The 18,503-nt window shown below is 43.8% G+C and overlaps 1 pseudogene; it reads left to right on the top strand.

Moving 5' to 3' along the window:
- The first annotated feature begins 16,383 nt into the window (after positions 1-16,383).
- LOC148117705 (small ribosomal subunit protein eS25 pseudogene) lies at positions 16,384-16,837 on the top strand (annotated as a pseudogene).
- The last annotated feature ends 1,666 nt before the right edge of the window (positions 16,838-18,503 follow it).

Below are 18,503 nucleotides of genomic sequence, written 5' to 3'. Positions count from 1 at the left end.
TACACACAAGATTCAATAAATACATAAGCAAGAAAAAAGTGAAAAGAATTGTTTCGAATTCAAAACCAACATGGGCTCTGTGGAGTTGGAGACCAGGCAGGACCTCTGAGCAGGACCTCTGACTTCTCTCCGTCCTCTTCAAAATAAAAGAAACCACAGCACTTTTACCAGAATCTTTTTTTTTTTTCCTCTAAGAAGAAAGGTTTTGGCTTAGTGTGCCAGGGGATACATTTAATCATGCTGGGGAAGTTGTGGGCACTGGCAGTGGGTGGGGGATGGACGACGATACACGACACTCCTCTCTTTAGAACTACCAGAGCCTGAAAGGTGGACAGATCCTCACACCTGACAGTTTGGAAGCAGAGGTCTGGAGCTGGAGCCAGAGGTTGGTGTCACCCTCAAGGCCCACCCAAAGTGACCAGATCTCATAGCTAAGCCACCGTTAGAGTTCCACAGCCTCCCAATAGCATCTCAAGCTGCAGACCAGACGTTCAAACCCAGGAACTGGCCAGGCATAGTGGAGCACACTTTTAATCCCAGCAGCCACAGGCAGATCTATCTCTGAGTTCAAGGTGTGCCTGGTCTACAAAGAGAGTTCAAAGACTACCGGGACTACGCTGTCTTTTCAAAAACAAAACAAATCAAATGAGGAATTGCCTCCATAAGTTTGTCCTATGGGCATGTCTGTGAAGTACTGTCTATTAATGACAGATGTGGGAAGCCCCAGCCCATTGTGGGTGGTACAGTCCCACCCGGGCAGGGGCCAGCATTGAGAACTTTTATAAGCTGAGCATGGGAAGAGGCCAATAAGCATGTAAGACTTTAAGACAATTCTGAAGCCATGCCTTAGTGCTTCCCCCTCCTCCCCTGGGAACCAAGGACCTAACAGCTACACATGCACGTACTCAGTTCCTGAACAATTACCCATACACGTATGTTTTGACTCAGTCCCCTGGGAAACGGGGTCAAAATGACCTCTTACCTCATCTGATCTGACAATAGCTCTCCAGTCAATTATTGGTATTAGCCCTTTTCGAATAAGCCAATCATAATGGTCAAAGAACAACCCCTCTTGTTTCTATGGGGCCTTCTCCTTTAAAAGTAGACTGTACCAGCTATTTGGGGTCTCTCGGCTTCCCGAATGCTGAGGGACCCTGTCATGACAGAATTAATAAAATCCTCATGCTTTTGCATCGGCTGTGGTGTGTGAGGTGGTCTCTGGGGGCGACTCCTTGGTTTGGACACTAGAGTCCAACAAGCACTGTTCTTTCATGGGCGCTACTTCCCTTCATTCCTCCAGGTTTTCGTGTTGAGTTCCTGCCTCACCCTACCTCAGGAATGAATTGTCCCCTGGAAGTGTCATGTGACTAGGAAAATGTCTCTGTGTGCCCTACATGTGTCCTGGGAGGCCAGAGAGGGCGTCAGATCTTCTGGAGCTCCAGTCATAGGTGATTGTGAGCTGCCTGATGTGGATGCTAAGAACCAAACCGAGGTCCTGGAGGAGAACATCTCTGAGCCAGGAACCGCCGATTCTTATCACTAGTGCTTATGCTAAGGCATCAAGAACTTCAGACAAGATGGGCGGTGGTGGCGCAGGCCTTTAATCCCAGCATGAGGGAGGCAGAGGCAGGTGGATCTCTGTGAGTTCGAGGTCAGCCTGGTCTACAAGAGCTAGCTCCAGAACAGGCTCCAAGGCTACAGAGAAACCCTGTCTCGAAAAACCAAAATAAAACTTAAATATCATCTCCGTACCAGACACAGAGGAGGGGTCTGTGAGACAGCGGAGAGTTACGTATGTCTTCCATTCTTCCATCTTGAAAATTTTAGGATTGAAAGGAGACGTTTAGGATTGTGTAGTACTTTCCCTGAGTATAGATAGAATTACAGTTGAGGCTCATCTTAATATTCTTTCTCTCCCTCACTCTCTGTTCGTTTCTGTTTTCTGAGATCTCTCTATACAGCCCTGGCTGCCCTGGAACTCACTTTGTAGACCTGGCTGCCCTCAAACTCATAGAGATCCATCTACCTGCCTCTGCCTCCCAAATGCTGGAATTAAAGGTGTGCGCCACTACAGCCCAGCATCTAAATGTTCTCTTAATTCCAGCTTTGCTAGATGATTTCAGCCCATTTAAAGACAGAAAGAGAAAAAAGAAAGAAAGGTATATAGTAGATGTTAAATTCTGGAGCACGTGCTATTCGGAAAGAAGGGGCAGGGAGATCAGAAGAGCAAGGCCACCGTGGGCTATAACAAGACTGTCTCAAGACAACAAATTCCGTTCATTCCCTTGGAAAAGTCCAATAACTTTGCATGGTGATGTCAATGCTGACCTTTCTCACACAAAGAACCTTGCTCTTTAGAGTTGACTGACGTGTTTCTACCTCATAACCTTCACATTCTCATTCCTGTCAGTCTGCAGATATGATCTGCAAGCTGGAAAAGTTTCTAGCAGAGAAAGATGAGGGAAGGAGAGGAGAAAATTATAAAAAGAAGGAAGTCAAGGATAAAGGTGCGGCTCAGTGGTACAGGGCGGTCCCAGAAAGCAAAAAAGCCTGGTTGTCGACCCTCAGCAATGGAAAGAAGAGAGAAGACAGAGGCGAGAAGAGGAAGGGGGGAGATAAAGTAAATAGTATCTCAGTCATTCGTCAAGCTAAAGTGGCAGCTCCATAGTGAAAAATGCTTGCTGCTCTCACAGAAGATTCAGCCTCAGTTCCCAGCACCCACGGGTGGCTCACAAGTGCCCGTAACTCCAGCTCCGTAGGATCCAATGCTCTCCACTGGTCTTTATGAGCTCCTGCACAAACATGCCAATACACATACATTGAAACACTCCCTCAGACACACTCTCAGGGTTATTACTGTGGTGGAGAGACACAATGACCAAAAGCAACATAGGCAGGAAAGGGTTTATTTCGCTTATATATCCAGAATGAGGATCTGCTTGGGAAAACCAGGGCCGGGACTCAAGCAGGGCAGGAACCTGGAGGCGGGAGCTGATGCAGAGACCATGGAGGGGTGCTGTTGATTGGCATGCTCCTTCTGGCTTGCTCAGCCTGCTTTCTTTTTTCTTTTCTTTTGTTTGTTTGTTTGTCAAGACAGGGTTTCTCTGTAGCTTGGAGCCTGTCCTGGAACTAGCTCTTGTAGATCTGGCTGGCCTCGAACTCAGAGATGCTCCTGCCTCTGCCTCCTGAGTGATAGGATTAAAGGCGAGCGCCACCACTGCCTGGCTCAGCCTGTTTTCTTATAGAGCCCAGAACCACCAGCCTAGGGGGGCCCCACCCACCATGGACTCAGTCCTCCAACATCAGTCTCTAAATAAGAGAACGCCCTGTAGGTTTGTCTACAGCCCATCTTTAGGAAGCGTTTCCTCAACTGAGATTCCTTTCTCTCAGATGACTCTAAGTTGTGTGAAGTTGGTATAAAAACTATCCAGAACATACGCATATACATAAAATCTTTGAAAAAAAATCCCGATTCTCATGCCTGTTGATGAATAATACTTTGAAGAAACTATTCAGTGTTTCTTCATTCGTAGTGAAGATCGGGTTCAGCGGTCCTCTTCATCCTCTTGTAGAGTATGAAAGCAATAATTAAACATTAATAGAAATGTAGAAATGTTTGTAACAGACGTCATCTACCAGAAAACCAGGGGGCTGCCTGCACACCTTTCTCTGTTCCCCCAGATCCATTCCCCAATCTCATCCTTGCTCCACTGCAGAACACCCTGGGCAACCTTCCCCGCTCCCCTCCTCCTATTTCCTGTTGTCTCGGGGCTTCTGTTGCTGTGAACAGACACCATGACCATGACAACGTTTTTTTAACGCATATTTCTTTTTAATTTTTTTTTTAATTTTACGTGCATTGGTGTTTTGCCTGCATGTGTGTCTGTGTGAGCATGTCAGATCCTGGAGTGATTGACAGTTGTGAGCTGCCATGTGGGTGCTTGGAATTGGACCTTATGTAAAAAAACATTTACTTGGGGTGGCTCACTTATACTTTCAGAGTTTCAATCCATCACCATCATGGTGAGAGCAGATGGTGGCTGAGAGTCCTGTATCTTGTAGGCAACAGGAAGTTGACTGAGACACTGGGTGGTACCCGGAGCATAGGAAACCTCAAAGCCCGCCCCCACAGTGACACACTTCCTCCATCAAGGCCACACCCACTCAAACAAAGCCACACCTCCTAATAGTGCAGCTCCTGATGAAATTATGGAGGCCAGTTGTTGTAATCTGCTGGCCTGGCCTGTCACCTGGGTACCTTGCCCCTTCAAGAGACAAGCTCCGCCCACTCCCAACCTCTTCTCATCTTCCACAAGGAAAGTAGGATCTCCCACCTCCTCTTCAGTCCTCTCTCTCTCTCTCTCTCTCTCTCTCTCTGCCCTTCTTCTGGAGAGGCATCTTTCGCCTCTCTCCCTTCTTTCCCCCCTTCCCTTTCCCTCTTCTCCCCTTCCCTTCCTCCTCTATAACCCACTAAATAAACTCTATACCCCAGCTCTCTCCGCACGGCATATGGCATATCTATCTGTCTGTCTGTCCCCTGCTGTGGCCTCACATCACCTGCCAGGGGACCCCCGCTACCCCCGTGGGACTGGTCCCCCACTACCTCTTTATAAATGATAACACCAATTACATTCAAACTACCACACCTATGGATTCCACAAGTCTCTCCCCCCCCCACACACACTTTTTTTTTCTTTTTGTTTTTGTTTTTCGAATCAGGGTTTCTCTGTAGCTTCAAAGCCTGTCCTGGAAACTAGCTCTTGTAGACCAGGCTGGTCTCGAACTCACAGAGATCCACCTGTCACCGTCTCAGGCCAGCCTGGTCTACAGAGCGAGTTCCAGGACAGACTCCAAAGTTACACAGAGAAACCCTGTCTCAAAAAAGAAGGAAGGAAGGAAGAAAGAAAGAAAGAAAGAAAGAAAGAAAGAAAGAAAGAAAAGAAAACAAATGGAGAGAATTCTGGAAATAAAAAAATTAGGAATTCAAATAGGAACTACAGAAGAAACAATGGATGGAAGATAGAATCTCAGGAATTGAAGATACTGACATCTATGGCTATGGAGAAGCACCATCACCATGGCAACTCTTCTAAGGGAAAACAATTAGGTGGCTTACAGTTCACAGAGGTTCAGTCCATTATCATTATGGTGGGTCATGGCAGCATGCAGGCAGACATGGTGCTGGAGAAGGAGCTGAGAGTTCTACATCTTTGACCCAACAAGTCAACAGAAAGTGAACTGAGACACTAGGCATGACTTGAGCATACATGAGACCTCAAAGTCCAGTCCCACAGTGACACACTTCCTCCAACAAGGGAACACCTCCTAATAGTGCCACTCCATGTGAGCTTATGAGGGGCAATTACATTCAAACTGCCACAGCTACAACAGAAAGAAGAAATGGTTACGTTAGTCAAAGAAAATGTTAAATCTAAAAAACTCCTGACACAAAATATCCAGAAAATCTGGACAGTATGTAAAGACTAAACCCAAGAATAGTGGAAATAGAGGAAAAAGAAGAATCCTAGCTCGCCAGGCAGTGGTGGCACACATCTTTAGTCCCAGCACTTGGGAGGCAGAGACAGGTGGATCTCCATGAGTTCCGAGGCCAGCCTGGTCTATAGAGTGAGTTCCAGGACAGGCTCCAAAGCTACAGACAAACCCTGTCCTGGAAAAAAAAAAGGAATCCTAGCTCAAAGGTCCAGAAAATATTTTCAACAAAATCATAGAATAAAATTTTCCTAATCTAAAGAAGGAGATGCCTATCAAGATACAAGAAGCATGCAGAATGCAGAACACCAAATAAACAGAACCAGAAAATAAAATTCCCTCACAGCATAATAACCAAAATATTCTGGCCAGTGGTGGTGCATGTCTTTAATCCTAGCACTCAGGAAGCAGACGTAGGTGGATGCCTGTAAGTTCAAGGTCAGCCTGGTCTACAGAGCTAGTGTAAAAGAAAAAATAACCAAAGCACTAAACACACAGAACAAAGAAAGACTATTAAAAGCTGCCAGGGAAAAAGACCAAGTAATACATAAAAGCAGACCTATTAAGATGACACCTGACTTCCCAATGGAGACTCTAAAAGAAAGTCAGAAAAATCTAGACAGATGTGCTGCAGATTCAAAGAGGTCACAGGTGCCAGCCCAGATTACTATACCCAGCAAAACTTTCAAACGCTATAGATGGATAAAGCAAAATAGTCCATGATAAAGTTAAATTTTAATAATATCTACAAATCCAACCCTAGAGAAGGTGCTAGAAGGAAAACTCCAACCTTAGAAATCCATGAAAAATAGGGAATAAATAACCTCACACCAGCAAAAACAAAAGGGACACACACACACTACCACCACCAATACACAACAACATCAACAGCATACACATACACCATCACCACCACCACTACCACCACCAACAACAACAACAAAATAACAAGAATCAACAATCACTGGTCATTGATATCTCTCAATATCAGTGATCTCAATTCCCCAATAAAAAGACACAGACTAACAGAATGGATGTGAAAACAGGACCCATCCTTTTGTTGCATCCAAGAGACACACCTTAAAACAAGGATAGATGTTGCTTCAGGTTGGAAAAGAATATTCTGAGCAAATGGACCTAAGAAACAAGCTGCTGTAGCCATCCGACAAAATAGACTTCAAACCAAAACTGATGAAAAGAGATCAGGAAGAATACTACATACTCCTCAAAGGAAAAATCCACCAAGATGACATTTCAGTTTATTTATTGATTTGATTTTTGGAGGCAGGGTTTCTCTGTGTAGCCCTGGATGTTCTGGAACTTGCTTTGTAGACCAGGCCATCTTGGAACTCACAGAGGTTCACCTGCCTCTGCCTCTTGAGCACTGGGATCAAAGGTGTGCGCCACCCCACCTGGCTGACATTTTGATTCTTAACATCTATGCCTCAGATACAACGGCACCCAAGTTTGTTAAAGAAACACTTCCACAGCCTAGGTCATACACTGACCTTCACACACTGATAGTGGGGACTTTACTCTCCCACTCCCGCCAATGCAGAAGTTGTGCAGAGAAAAACCAAACAGGGAAAGGCTGGAGCTGACTTTATAAACCAAGTGGACCTACTAGACATTTACAGAACATTTCCCCAAAATACACACGCACACACACAAACCTTCTCCTCCTCTACAACTCAGAAAACTTTCTCAAAAACTGGCCACATGCTTGGACACAAAGATCCAACAGATACAAGAAAACTGAAATATCTCCCTGTATCTTATCAGACCATCATGGATTAAAGGCAGATACGAGAAACAACAGAACTCTTACAAACTCATGGAAACTGAATGAAAAATGGGTTAAGACTGATATTAAAAAAGAAATTAAAGACTTTCTAGAACTGAATGAAAAGGAATACACAAAATACCCAAACCTAGGGTGCACAATGAAAGCCTTGCTGAGAGACAGGTTCATAGCACTAAGTGCCTACACAAAATAAATGGGGATATCTCATAATAGTAACTTAATAGCACACTTGCAAGCTCTAGAACAAAAAGAAGTAATCATATTCAAGAGGAGTAAACGATAAGAAATAATCAAACTAAGGGCTAAAATCAATAAGAGTGAAACCATGAGAATAACATAATGTTTCAATGAAACAAAGATTTGGTTCTTTGAGAAAATCAACAAGACAGACAAACCCTTACTCAACTAACTAACGGCCAAGAGAGGATATCCAAATTAACAAAATCAGAAATGAAAATGGGGACATAGCAACAGAAACTGAAAATCCAAAGGATCATACTTTTAAAACCTGTACTCCACAAAATTGGTAAAACTAAAAGAAATGGGAAATTTCTTGATACATTACCACTGATCAAAGTTAAATCAAGGACATATAAACAATTTAAATAGACCTATAAACCCTAGTGAAATAGAAGCAGTCATTAAAAGTCTCCCCATGAATAAAAACCCAAGGCACGTTGGTTTTATCACAGAATTCCACCAGACTTTCCAAGAAGAGTTAACACCAATATGACTCAAATTATTACACAAAGTAGAAACAGAAAGAACATTGCTAAATTTGCTTCCAAAGGCCACAGTTACCCTGACATCCAAACCACATAGAGTCAACAAAGATAGAGAATTGCAGACCAATTTCCCTTATGAACATGGTTGCAAAACTGCTCAATAAAATGCTTACAAACTGAATCCAAGAACACATCAAAGAGATCATCCACCATGATCAAGTAGGCTTCATAACAGAGATGCAGGGATGGTTTAACACATGAAAATAAATAAATGTAATCCACCATATAAACAAACCCGAAGGGAAAAAACCCACATGACCATCTCATTAGATGTAGAAAAGGCCTTTGAAAAAAATCTGTCACTGCTTCAAGATTAAAAAGTCCTGAAGAGATTAGGGTTACAAGGGCCATAACTCAATGCAATAAAGGCAATTTACAGGAAGCATGTAGCCAACATTAACTTAGAAACTCAAATCAATTCCATTTAAATCAGAAAGAAGAGAAAACTGTCTGCTCTCTCCATGTCTATTCAATCTAGTACTTGAAGTTTTAGTCAAAGCAATAAAACAACTGAAAGAGATCAAATACAAAGCTTCAAATTGGGGACACAAATTGGAAAGGAAGAAGTCAATGTATTGCTATTTGCAGAGATTATACCTAAGTGACCCTAAAATTTCACCATCACATTCTCACAGGTGATAAACATTTTCAGCAAAGTGGCTAGATACCAGATTAACTCGAAAAAATCAGTAGCCCTCCTGTACCCAAATGATAAGCAGACTGAGAAAGAAATCAGGGAAACAACACCTTCTGCAATAGCCTCGAGCAATATAAATTATCTGGGGGTCACTCTAACAAAGCACGCAGAAGATTTGTCTGATCAAAAACTTCAAGTCTTTGAAAGAAGAAACTGAAGAAGATGTCAGAAGACGGAAAGATCTCCGGTGCTTATGGATCAGGAGGATTAACAAAGTAAAAACGGTCATCCTACCAAACGCAATCTACAGATTCAATGCAATCAACATCAAAATCCCAACACAATTTTTTTTTTTTTTACAGACCTTGAAAGGACGATTCTCAACTTCACATGGAAAACAAAACAAAACAAAACGAAAACTTTTTGGCAAGGTGTGTTACATTTGTTTATGTTGTGGAATATTACTTTTTGACAAGGTGTGTTACATTTGTTTATGTTGCGGGATATTACTTTTTGACAAGGTGTGTTACATTTGTGTTGTGGAATATTGCTTTTGGTAAATGTTTGCTTTGGTAAACAAATGTGTTACATTTGTTTATGCTGCGTGTGTTTAATAAGGTAAAGATGTGTCGCTTTATCTGCCTAAGGCACCAGGCTGGTCTAATAAAAAGCTGAATGACCGATAACTAGGCAGCAGAGAGATAGGAGTGGCTGTTGGGCAGAGAGAATAAGTAGGAAGAATCTAGGCTTGAGAGGAGAGAATGGAGAGAAAAGAGAGCGAGGGGGAGGGAGAAAGAGAGAAGACACCCAGGGCCAGTAAGCCAGACATGGAAAAAGCAGGAAAAGCAAGACCTACGAAATGAAAGAAAGGTAAAAGCCCCAAGGCAAAATGTAAATGAAGAGAAACAGGTTAAGTTAAAAGAGCTAGTGGGACAAGCAAGCATTAAGATAAGGCCAAGCATTCATAACTAGTAATAAGTCTCTGTGCTATGGAACAATTCTTTTCTATACTATGAATATGTACTGCTCTCATTGGTTAATAAATAACTGACAGAATGGGAGTTGGGCAGGAAGTTAGGCAGGAAAGCCAAGCTGAGAATGATGGGAAAAAGGAGTATGAAGTTAGGGAGATGCCAGCCAGCTGCCAGGCAAGCAGAATGTGTACAAAATGAGGTAACAAGCCATGAGCCATATGGCAGTATATAGATTACTATAAATGGGTTAAACCAGGAAGATGTGGTGCACACCTTTAAACCCAGCACTCGGGAGGCAGAGGCAGGCGAATTTCTGAGAGTTCGAGGCCAGCCTGGTCTACAAGAGCTAGTTCCAGGACAGGCTCCAAAGCTACAGAAAAACCATGAGAGAGAGAAAGAAAGAGAAGACAGCATAAAATTTGCAGACAAATAGAAGGAACTAGAAAAAAATTCACCCTGAGTGAGGTAACCCAAACAGAAAGATATAGTATGTCTTCACTTTTAAGTGACTATTAGGAGTTAAGCTAATGATAACCAAGCTATAACCCATAGACGTAGCGAGGTTAAGTAAAGAGGAGGGGTCTGAGAGACACACATGGAGCTCTGTGGGAGGGGAAATAGAATAGATTTTCTGGGCAGACTGGGGATAGGCGGGGATGGGGGTAGGGGAGGATTAGGTTGGCGGGGAGATGGGGAAGAGGGAGAGAATGCATATACCACATCTGACTTGTTCTTTGGGGAATCCAAATACAGATTCATGTCACTTAATACATTCTAAGTACATGCTAGAAACACCATACGTGACCTAGGGTGTTAATTATACAAACTAAGATGACCATGAGTTCATTAGGGGATGTTAGGGACTTGTCCACTGGGCTGAACACGAAGAGATGTAAAGTCGTGGAACATAGAGGCTACATCCAGGACTTGATTTAGACTTGGTTTGGTTTGTGTTTGTCTGGGAGGCAGGCAGCGTTGTTTGAGGTAGAGACTTGCCACGTAGCTGTGGCTGTCTTTGAAGCCATTATGTAGCCTGACCTGGCCTAAAATTTGCAATGAGCCTTCCTGTCTAAGGTGCCTGAGCGCTAAAAAACACAAGACTTCAAATGAACAGGAAGGGCAATGTGTAGAGAATACTATACTACAAGGTAGAATGCTTAAGTATTGAAGTATTGAATACTATACTACAAGGTAAAATGTCTAAGTATTGAAGTATTGAATATTATACTACAAGGTAGAATTTCTAAGTATTGAAATATTGAGTTCTATACTACAAGGCAGAATGCGTAAGTATTGAAGTATTGAATACTATACTACAAGGCCGAATGCGTAAGTATTGAAGCAATGAATACTATACTACAAGGCAGAATACGTAAGTATTGAAGTATTGAATAGTATACTACAAGGTAGAATACGTAAGTATTGAAGTATTGAATACTATACTATAAGGTAGAATGCATAAGGATTGAAACAGAGACCCTGTTGGCTAACTATCATTATATTATTTCCCTTTTGCGTTCTATTAATGAACAGATTCTTTGGGTTTTTTTTAAATTTTGCTTTAAGTTATATGAGTGTGCATGTGCACACTCGCGTGTGTGTGCGTGCGTGTGTGTGTGTGTGTGTGTGTGTGTGTGTGTGAGTTCCGGTGGCCGCAGAGGCCAGAGGCGCTGGATCCCTTAAGAACTGGAGTTCTGGGCAGTGGTGAGCCAAATGATGTGAGGACTGGAACGTCACCCTGGGCCCCCACAGGAGCTGCATGTGCTCTTACTCCCCAACCTCTCTCTCCAGCCTCGCAGGCAGATTCTTACCCTCCTCATTTTCCATTTGTCCTTCATGGCTGGGGTCTTAGTTGCTTTTCTATTGCTGTGATAAGTCGCCATGACCAAGGAACCTAGAGGAGCCAGAGCTTATCTTACAGTTTCAGAGGGTTAGAATCTTAGTGTTCTGTTGCTGGGAAGCGCCACCATGACCACAGCAACTCTTGTCAAAGAACACATTTAATTGGGGCTGGCTTACAGTTTCAGAGGTTCAGTCCATTATCCTCACGGGGGAGCGTGGTAGCATGCAGGCAGACTTGGTAGCTGAGAGCCCTATATCCAGATCCGCAAGCAGGAGGGAGAGAGAGAGTTACTGAGTCTGGCTTGGGCTTCTGAAACCTCTGTAGCTTTGGAGCCTGTCCTGGAGCTAGCTCTTGTAGATCAGGCTGGTCTCAAACTCAAAGAGATCTGTCTCTGCCTCCTGAGTGCTGGGATTAGAGGTGTGTGCTACCACCGCCCGGCTCTGTGATTATTTTTCACTTTGACTAGAACCAATAAGATGGTTTGGAAGTAACTGTCTTGGTTTTGTTTTAATTGACACATGGTCTCCCATGTAGCCCTGGCTGGTCCTGAACCCCCAGCAATCATTTCATCTCTGAGATTACAGGCCTGGGTTTCCATGTGTGACCTGTAGTGTTGGATCATAGGCGACATGGTAGCTTCTATGTGGCTCTTTTAGCTCTCTTCCCCTGTGTGAAAAGCTGACAAGAAGGACATCCAAGTGACCTTCAGGGGTGTATATGTAAGGGTATAAGAGCTGTGGCTTGCTGGGAGGTGATGGTACATGTCTTTAAACCCAGAACTCAAGGTAGAGACAGGTGAATCTCTATGAATTTGAGGTCAGACTGGTCTATATAGCAAATTCCAGGATGGCCAGGACTACAAAGAGAGACCCTGTCTCAAAAACAAAACAACAAGGGGGCTGGAGAGATGGCTCAGCGGTTAAGAGCATTGCCTGCTCTTCCAAAGGCCCTGAGTTCAATTCCCAGCAACCACATGGTGGCTCACAACCATCTGTAGTGAGGCCTGGTGCCCTCTTCAGGCCTGCAGGCATACACGCAAACAGATACTGTATACATAATAAATAAATATTTTAAAAAACAAAACAACAACAGAAACAAAAACAAAAACAAACAAAAAACGAAACGAAACTGACACTTTCCACCTAACACAAGTATCAACTCCCACCATTAAGAATATACTTTATTAATCTTTCTGTGCCTGATAAGGTACACTTTTAAGCTAGGGAAGTAGAGGCAGGAGGACCTCTGTGAGGTCAAGGGCAGCCATATCTACTTAGTGAGTTCCAGACCAGATCAGTTACACAGTGAAAACCTGTCTCAAAAAAGATTTTTTTTAAAAATAATATCGGTGTAGGAGTTCCTTCTGTTTGTGTGCTGCTTTCATTGGTTAATGAATAAAGAAACTGTCTTGGCCTAGTTGATAGGGCAGAACTTAGGTAGGCGGAGAAGACAGAACAGAATGCTGGGAGGACGAAGGGCAGAGTGAGAGAAGCCATGGATCCTCCTCCTGAGATGGACGCTGGTTAGAATCTCCGGTAAGCCACTACCACATAGTGATACACAGGTTAATGGAGATGGGTTAAACTAATATGTAAGAGTTAGCCAATAAAAAATAAGAGCTAATGGTCAAGCAGTGTTTTAATTAATACAATTTCTGTGTGGTTATTTCGGGACAAACAAGGGGCCCTCACCATACAACATAGTATCTTCCAATTCAAGTGATGCTGTCTGATAATGGTGGCTTCACAAAAGAGCTCGAAATTATGATTATTCAGTTAAGTTGCTATTAATTTCTGACTTGAAAAACATGAAATTTATGCCCTGGCCATGCTGAAGCATGCGTGCGCAGCCCATATATGGCGGTTCTGTTGAACTTGTCCATGTTAGGTTTCATGGTCTAAGTTGATGAGGACGACTGACCAGGTAGGTCTCTTCCTCTACTTAGCTTTTTTAATTTTTGTTCTGGATAATTTTATGTCAGTTTGACACGAGCTAAGGTCATCCGAGAGGAGGGAACCTCAGTTAAGAAAATGCCTCCATAAGATCAGGCTGCAGACAAGCCTGTGGGGTATTTTCTTAATTAGTGATTGATTGGGGGGAGCAGTCCATTGTAGGAGGTGCCTTTCTTGTAGAAAAGCAGGCTGAGCAAGCCATAGAGAGCAAGCCAGTAATTATCACCCTCCATGGCCTCCGCATCAGTTCCTGCCTCCAGGTTCCTGCTCTGATTGAGTTCCTGTCCCAACTTCCTTTGATGATGAACAGCGATAAGGAAGTGTAAGTGAAATAAAACCCTTTCCTCCCCAAGTTGCTTTTTGGTCATGGTGTTTTATGGTAGCAAGAGACATCCTAAGACAATTCTTAAACTTTTTCATTTAATGCATGTATGTGCGTAGGCATGGGTCATGGTGCATGTGTGGAGGTCAGAGGGTGATTTGAGGAAGTCAGGTCTCTCTTTCCACCGTGTGGATCACAGGGATTGAACGCAGGCAGTCAGGCCTGTGGGCAAAGCTCCTTTACCTGCTGAGCCATCTTGGCAGCCTCCTGACCTCTGTATTCTGTGTGAAATGTTTATTGTTGTTTTATGGTTCAAGACAGGGTCATCTTGTACAGCACGCGCTGGCCTCAAACTCCTGATCCTTTGGCTGAGCCTCCAGAGAACTGGGATTACAGGACACGCCCGCACTGTCACGCCTGGGCTCGCTCTCCTGTTACAACATAGGAACGGCTGGGGACCGAACTCTGTGGTAAAAGCTAGGTTCAATCTCTTGCACCGGGAAAACGTGAACAATAAGGGAACGGATCCAGTTCCTCTATCCTTTTACAGATTAAGTTAAATATAAATGTCAGAAAGAATTAAACTTTAGCTGGTCATGTCAGAGGACTCTGTGATCCCAGGACGTGGGAGGTGGCGGTTAGGAGAATCAGGTTTCAAGGCCAGGCATGACTGCCTAGTTTGAGGCCAGTCTGTACTACATGAGACCTTCTGAGAGAGAGAGAGAGAGAGAGAGAGAGAGAGAGAGAGAGAGTTATGAAATACTTTTAGTTTTATTTAACTTGAAGATACGATTTGGAAGCTGGGTACAGGGGCCCACGCCTGTAAGGCCAGCACTCTGAAGGTAGAGGCAGGAGGAACACTCAAGTTCAAGCCTAGCCAGACTGGCCAGGGCTACAAAAACCATGTTTCATGAACAAAAAGGAGAGGAGAAGGGCAAGAGAGATGGTTGAGTGACTAAGAGTATTTGCTGCTCTCATAGACGACCAAGGTTCAGGGCGGTGTCCCATCCCATCAGTCCCCATGTGTCCGGTCCGTCCCCCCCACCCTCACTTCCCCCCCCTCCCCCCCTCCCCCCACCCCCCTCCCCCCACCCCCCCTCCCCCCCCACCCCCCCACCCCCCCCCCACCCCCCCGCTAACAAACACCTGCCACTCCAGTTCCAGGTGCCTGAAGCCTTGTCCTGACCTCCAGGGGCACCAGCCACGCAGGTAAAAAAATCACTTTTTTTTTTTTTTTTGAGACAGGGTTTCTCTGTGTAGCTTTGGAACCTGAAGAATCACCTTTTTTTTTTTTTAAGCCTAGAAAAACATAAATTACTTGGAGAGCTGGAGAAATGGCATAGCAGTTAAGAAGGGCACCGGCTGCTCTTCTAAAGGACCCATACTCTATCCCATTCTATCCCCAGCACCCACACGGCAGCTCCTAACGCTCTGTAGCTCCATTCTCGGGGGATCTGATACCCTTCTCTGGCCTCCTAGGGCATCAGGCACACATGTGTACAGACATACATGCTGGCAAAACATATACATATATATCAATTTATATATATATATATTACATATATATTATATTAATTTATATATATATATATATTAACTTTAAAATAGGTATTACTTGGTTAGTATGCCAGTTTTTAAAAATCCATTTTATTATAGCACTTGAAAGTCTTTTCTTGTATATAACCTGGTGTGGTGGCACACGGCTTTAATCCCAGTACCCAGGAAACAGACAGGTGGATCTCTATAAACTCAAGGCGAGCCTGATCCACAGAGCAAGCTCCAGGACTGCCCAGGTTACTTGGTGAGACCCTGTCAAAGGGCTTCACACTGCAGCCCAGCCTTGCCTGCAACTCATTATGTGGTCCAGCTCCTGGATTTTTGCAACAATCCTCCTTCCCGTCCCCACCAATTCTAGGATTAGAGGCATGTACCACAATGCCTGCCTTAAAGTCCTTTTTATTTTACTATATTATTTTTTTTAATGTGTGAGATTTTTGCCCGCATGCATATGTGTGCATTGTGTGTGTTCCTGCTTCCTGTGGAGGTCAGAGATAGGGTGGCATCCCATGGAACTGGTGACAGATGGTTGTGAACCTCCATGTGAGTTCTGGGAACTGAATCCAGGTCCTCCCAACAAGAGCCCCGAACTGCTGCACCGTCTCCCCGGCCTCCTTAGTCTCTTTTTTTCTCTTTTCTATTTTATATAATCAATTTAGGTTGAACCTGGGGCCTTACACAGACTAAGCATTTACTACCTCCGGGCTACAACCCCCAGTCCTCTTTTTATACTTTTTATACAAAGTGGGGTCCAAGCTGCCCAGACAAGCCTTCAACTTGTGGCCCTCCTGCTTCAGTCTCCCAAGAGCCAGGGATGAGAGATCTGTGCCACCAGGCCTGAGGGACAATCGGAGAGAGACACTGCAGGCGGCATTAAGGCTTAGTAACAGCAGCAGGTGCTCAGCCTCTGAGGGACTGAACTCAGAAGTCCTTGCAGAAATGTTTTTCTTGTTACACAAGCAAAACACTTTTTAGCTTTTTTCCCGACATCTTAGGGAGGCTGCAGTGGTCGTCGCCTCTCTCCGAGCTTCATCATGCCGCCCAAGGATGACAAGAAGAAGAAAGATGCCGGAAAGTTGGGCAAAAAAGACAAAGACCCAGTAAATAAATCTGGTGGCGAGGCCAAAAAGAAGAAGTGGTCCAAAGGCAAAGTTCGAGACAAGCTCAACAATCTAGTCCTGTTTGACAAGGCTACATACGACAAACTCTGTAAGGAAGTTCCCAACTATAAACTTATTACTCCAGCTGTGGTCTCTGAGAGACTGAAGATTCGCGGTTCCCTGGCCAGGGCAGCCCTTCAGGAGCTCCTTAGTAAAGGGCTTATCAAGCTGGTTTCAAAGCACAGAGCCCAAGTAATTTACACTAGAAACACAAAGGGTGGAGATGCCCCAGCTGCTGGTGAAGATGCATGATCAGGTTCAATCAGCTGTACGTTTGGAAAAATAAAACTTTATTAAATCAAAAAAAAAAAAACACTTTTTAACACCAGTGATGGTGCATGCCTTTAATCCCAGCACGGGAGGCAGAGGCAGGTGGATCTCTGTGAGCTCGAGGCCAGCCTGGTCTACAGAGAGAGTTCCAGGAAGGCTCCAAAGCTACAGAGAAACCCTGTCTCAAGCACACATGTAGGCAGATATTGAATGTATAATAAATGAATAAATATTTTTTTAAAAAAAAGCAAGCAAATGGGGGCTGGAGAAATGGCTCAGCAGTTAAGAGCACTGACTGCTCTTCCAGAGGACCTGGGTTCAATTCCCCAGCACCCACATGGCAGCTCACAACTGTCTGAAAATCCAGTTCCAGAGGATCTGACACCTTCACACCAATGTACATAAAATAAAGATAAATAAATCATAAAAAATTTTAAAAAGTAAACAAACAACAAAAAACACAACAAAATAATACTCAAAAACCAAAAACCAAAACAAAACAAAAACCCAGGTTTGCCAGGAATGACTGAAGTCATACTAAGGCTTTTAAATTCTCAAAAAGAGCAACTCCGAAAATCTCAGCTAACAATCAGAGATTATCTACAAGGTTACTTAAGTGACCATCACTCTGGAGTAAGCACCAGGGGCAATGGCTCTTCCAGTTTCCCACCACAGTATTTTTTATGTATGAATATTTTGGCTGCACACATGAATGTGTGTTGCATATGTTCATGTGTATGCTGTGTCTGAGGATGTTGTGGAATATTAGTTTAAGATCCGTGACATTCCTTTTTGCTGTGGAATATTTGCTTTATGAGACAAAGATGTGTTGCAATTTTCTGCTACATTTGTTTAACTCTGCGAAGCAGTGTTACTTTGCCTGCCTAAATCACCTGATTGGTCTAATAAAGAACTGAGTGGCCAATAGCTAGGCAGAAGAGAGAAATGAGTGGGGCTGAAATGCAAAGAGACTAGAAGGGGAGAAGCGAGAAAAGGGAGAGGGCACCAGGGCCCAGTCACCCAGGAATACACCAATCACAGCATAAGAAGGAAAAGAAGGTATATAGAACAGAGAAAGGTAAAAGCCCAGAGGTAAAAGGTGGACAAGACAATTTAAGTCAAGCTGGCAAGAAACAAGCCAAGGCTGGGCATTCATAAGTAATAACAGCCTCAGTGTGTGTGTGTGTGTGTGTGTGTGTGTGTGTGTGTGTGTGTGTGTGTGTTTATTTGGGAGCTGGGTGGTGGGCCCCACAAACAAGTAAAAAAATCAGCCAACAACAAACTAATTCTAGGTCCTCCATAAAAACAGCAAGCACTCCTGACCATTAGGCCATCTCTCCAGTCCCTAACATCTTTTTTGTTTGTTTGTTTTCTCTGTGTCTTTGAAACCTGTCCTGGAACTAGCTCTTGTAGACCAGGCTGGTCTCGAACTCACAGAGATCCTCCTGCCTCTGCCTCCTGAGTGCTGGTTTAAAGGCGTGTGCCACCACTGCCTGGCATCCTAAAGCCATTTTAAAACACATGCCAATCACTGTTTTAAGCAGTGGTAACATAAAGCTGGTAAAATGAGAGACGAACTCAGAAACAGTATTATGAAACTAAACTACCATTTAAAGACTGGCCTGGTGTGCTAGCACAAGCCTTTAACTTGACAACTTGGGAGGCAGAGGCATGTGGATTTCATACCTTGTGAGTTTGAGGTCAGCCTG

This window comes from Myodes glareolus, chromosome 27 (assembly GCF_982192425.1).
Source record: "Myodes glareolus chromosome 27, mMyoGla1.1, whole genome shotgun sequence".
Classification (NCBI taxonomy): domain Eukaryota; kingdom Metazoa; phylum Chordata; class Mammalia; order Rodentia; family Cricetidae; genus Myodes; species Myodes glareolus.
The sequence above is the reverse complement of the archived record's forward strand: the minus strand, read 5'-3'. Positions and strand labels throughout refer to the sequence as shown.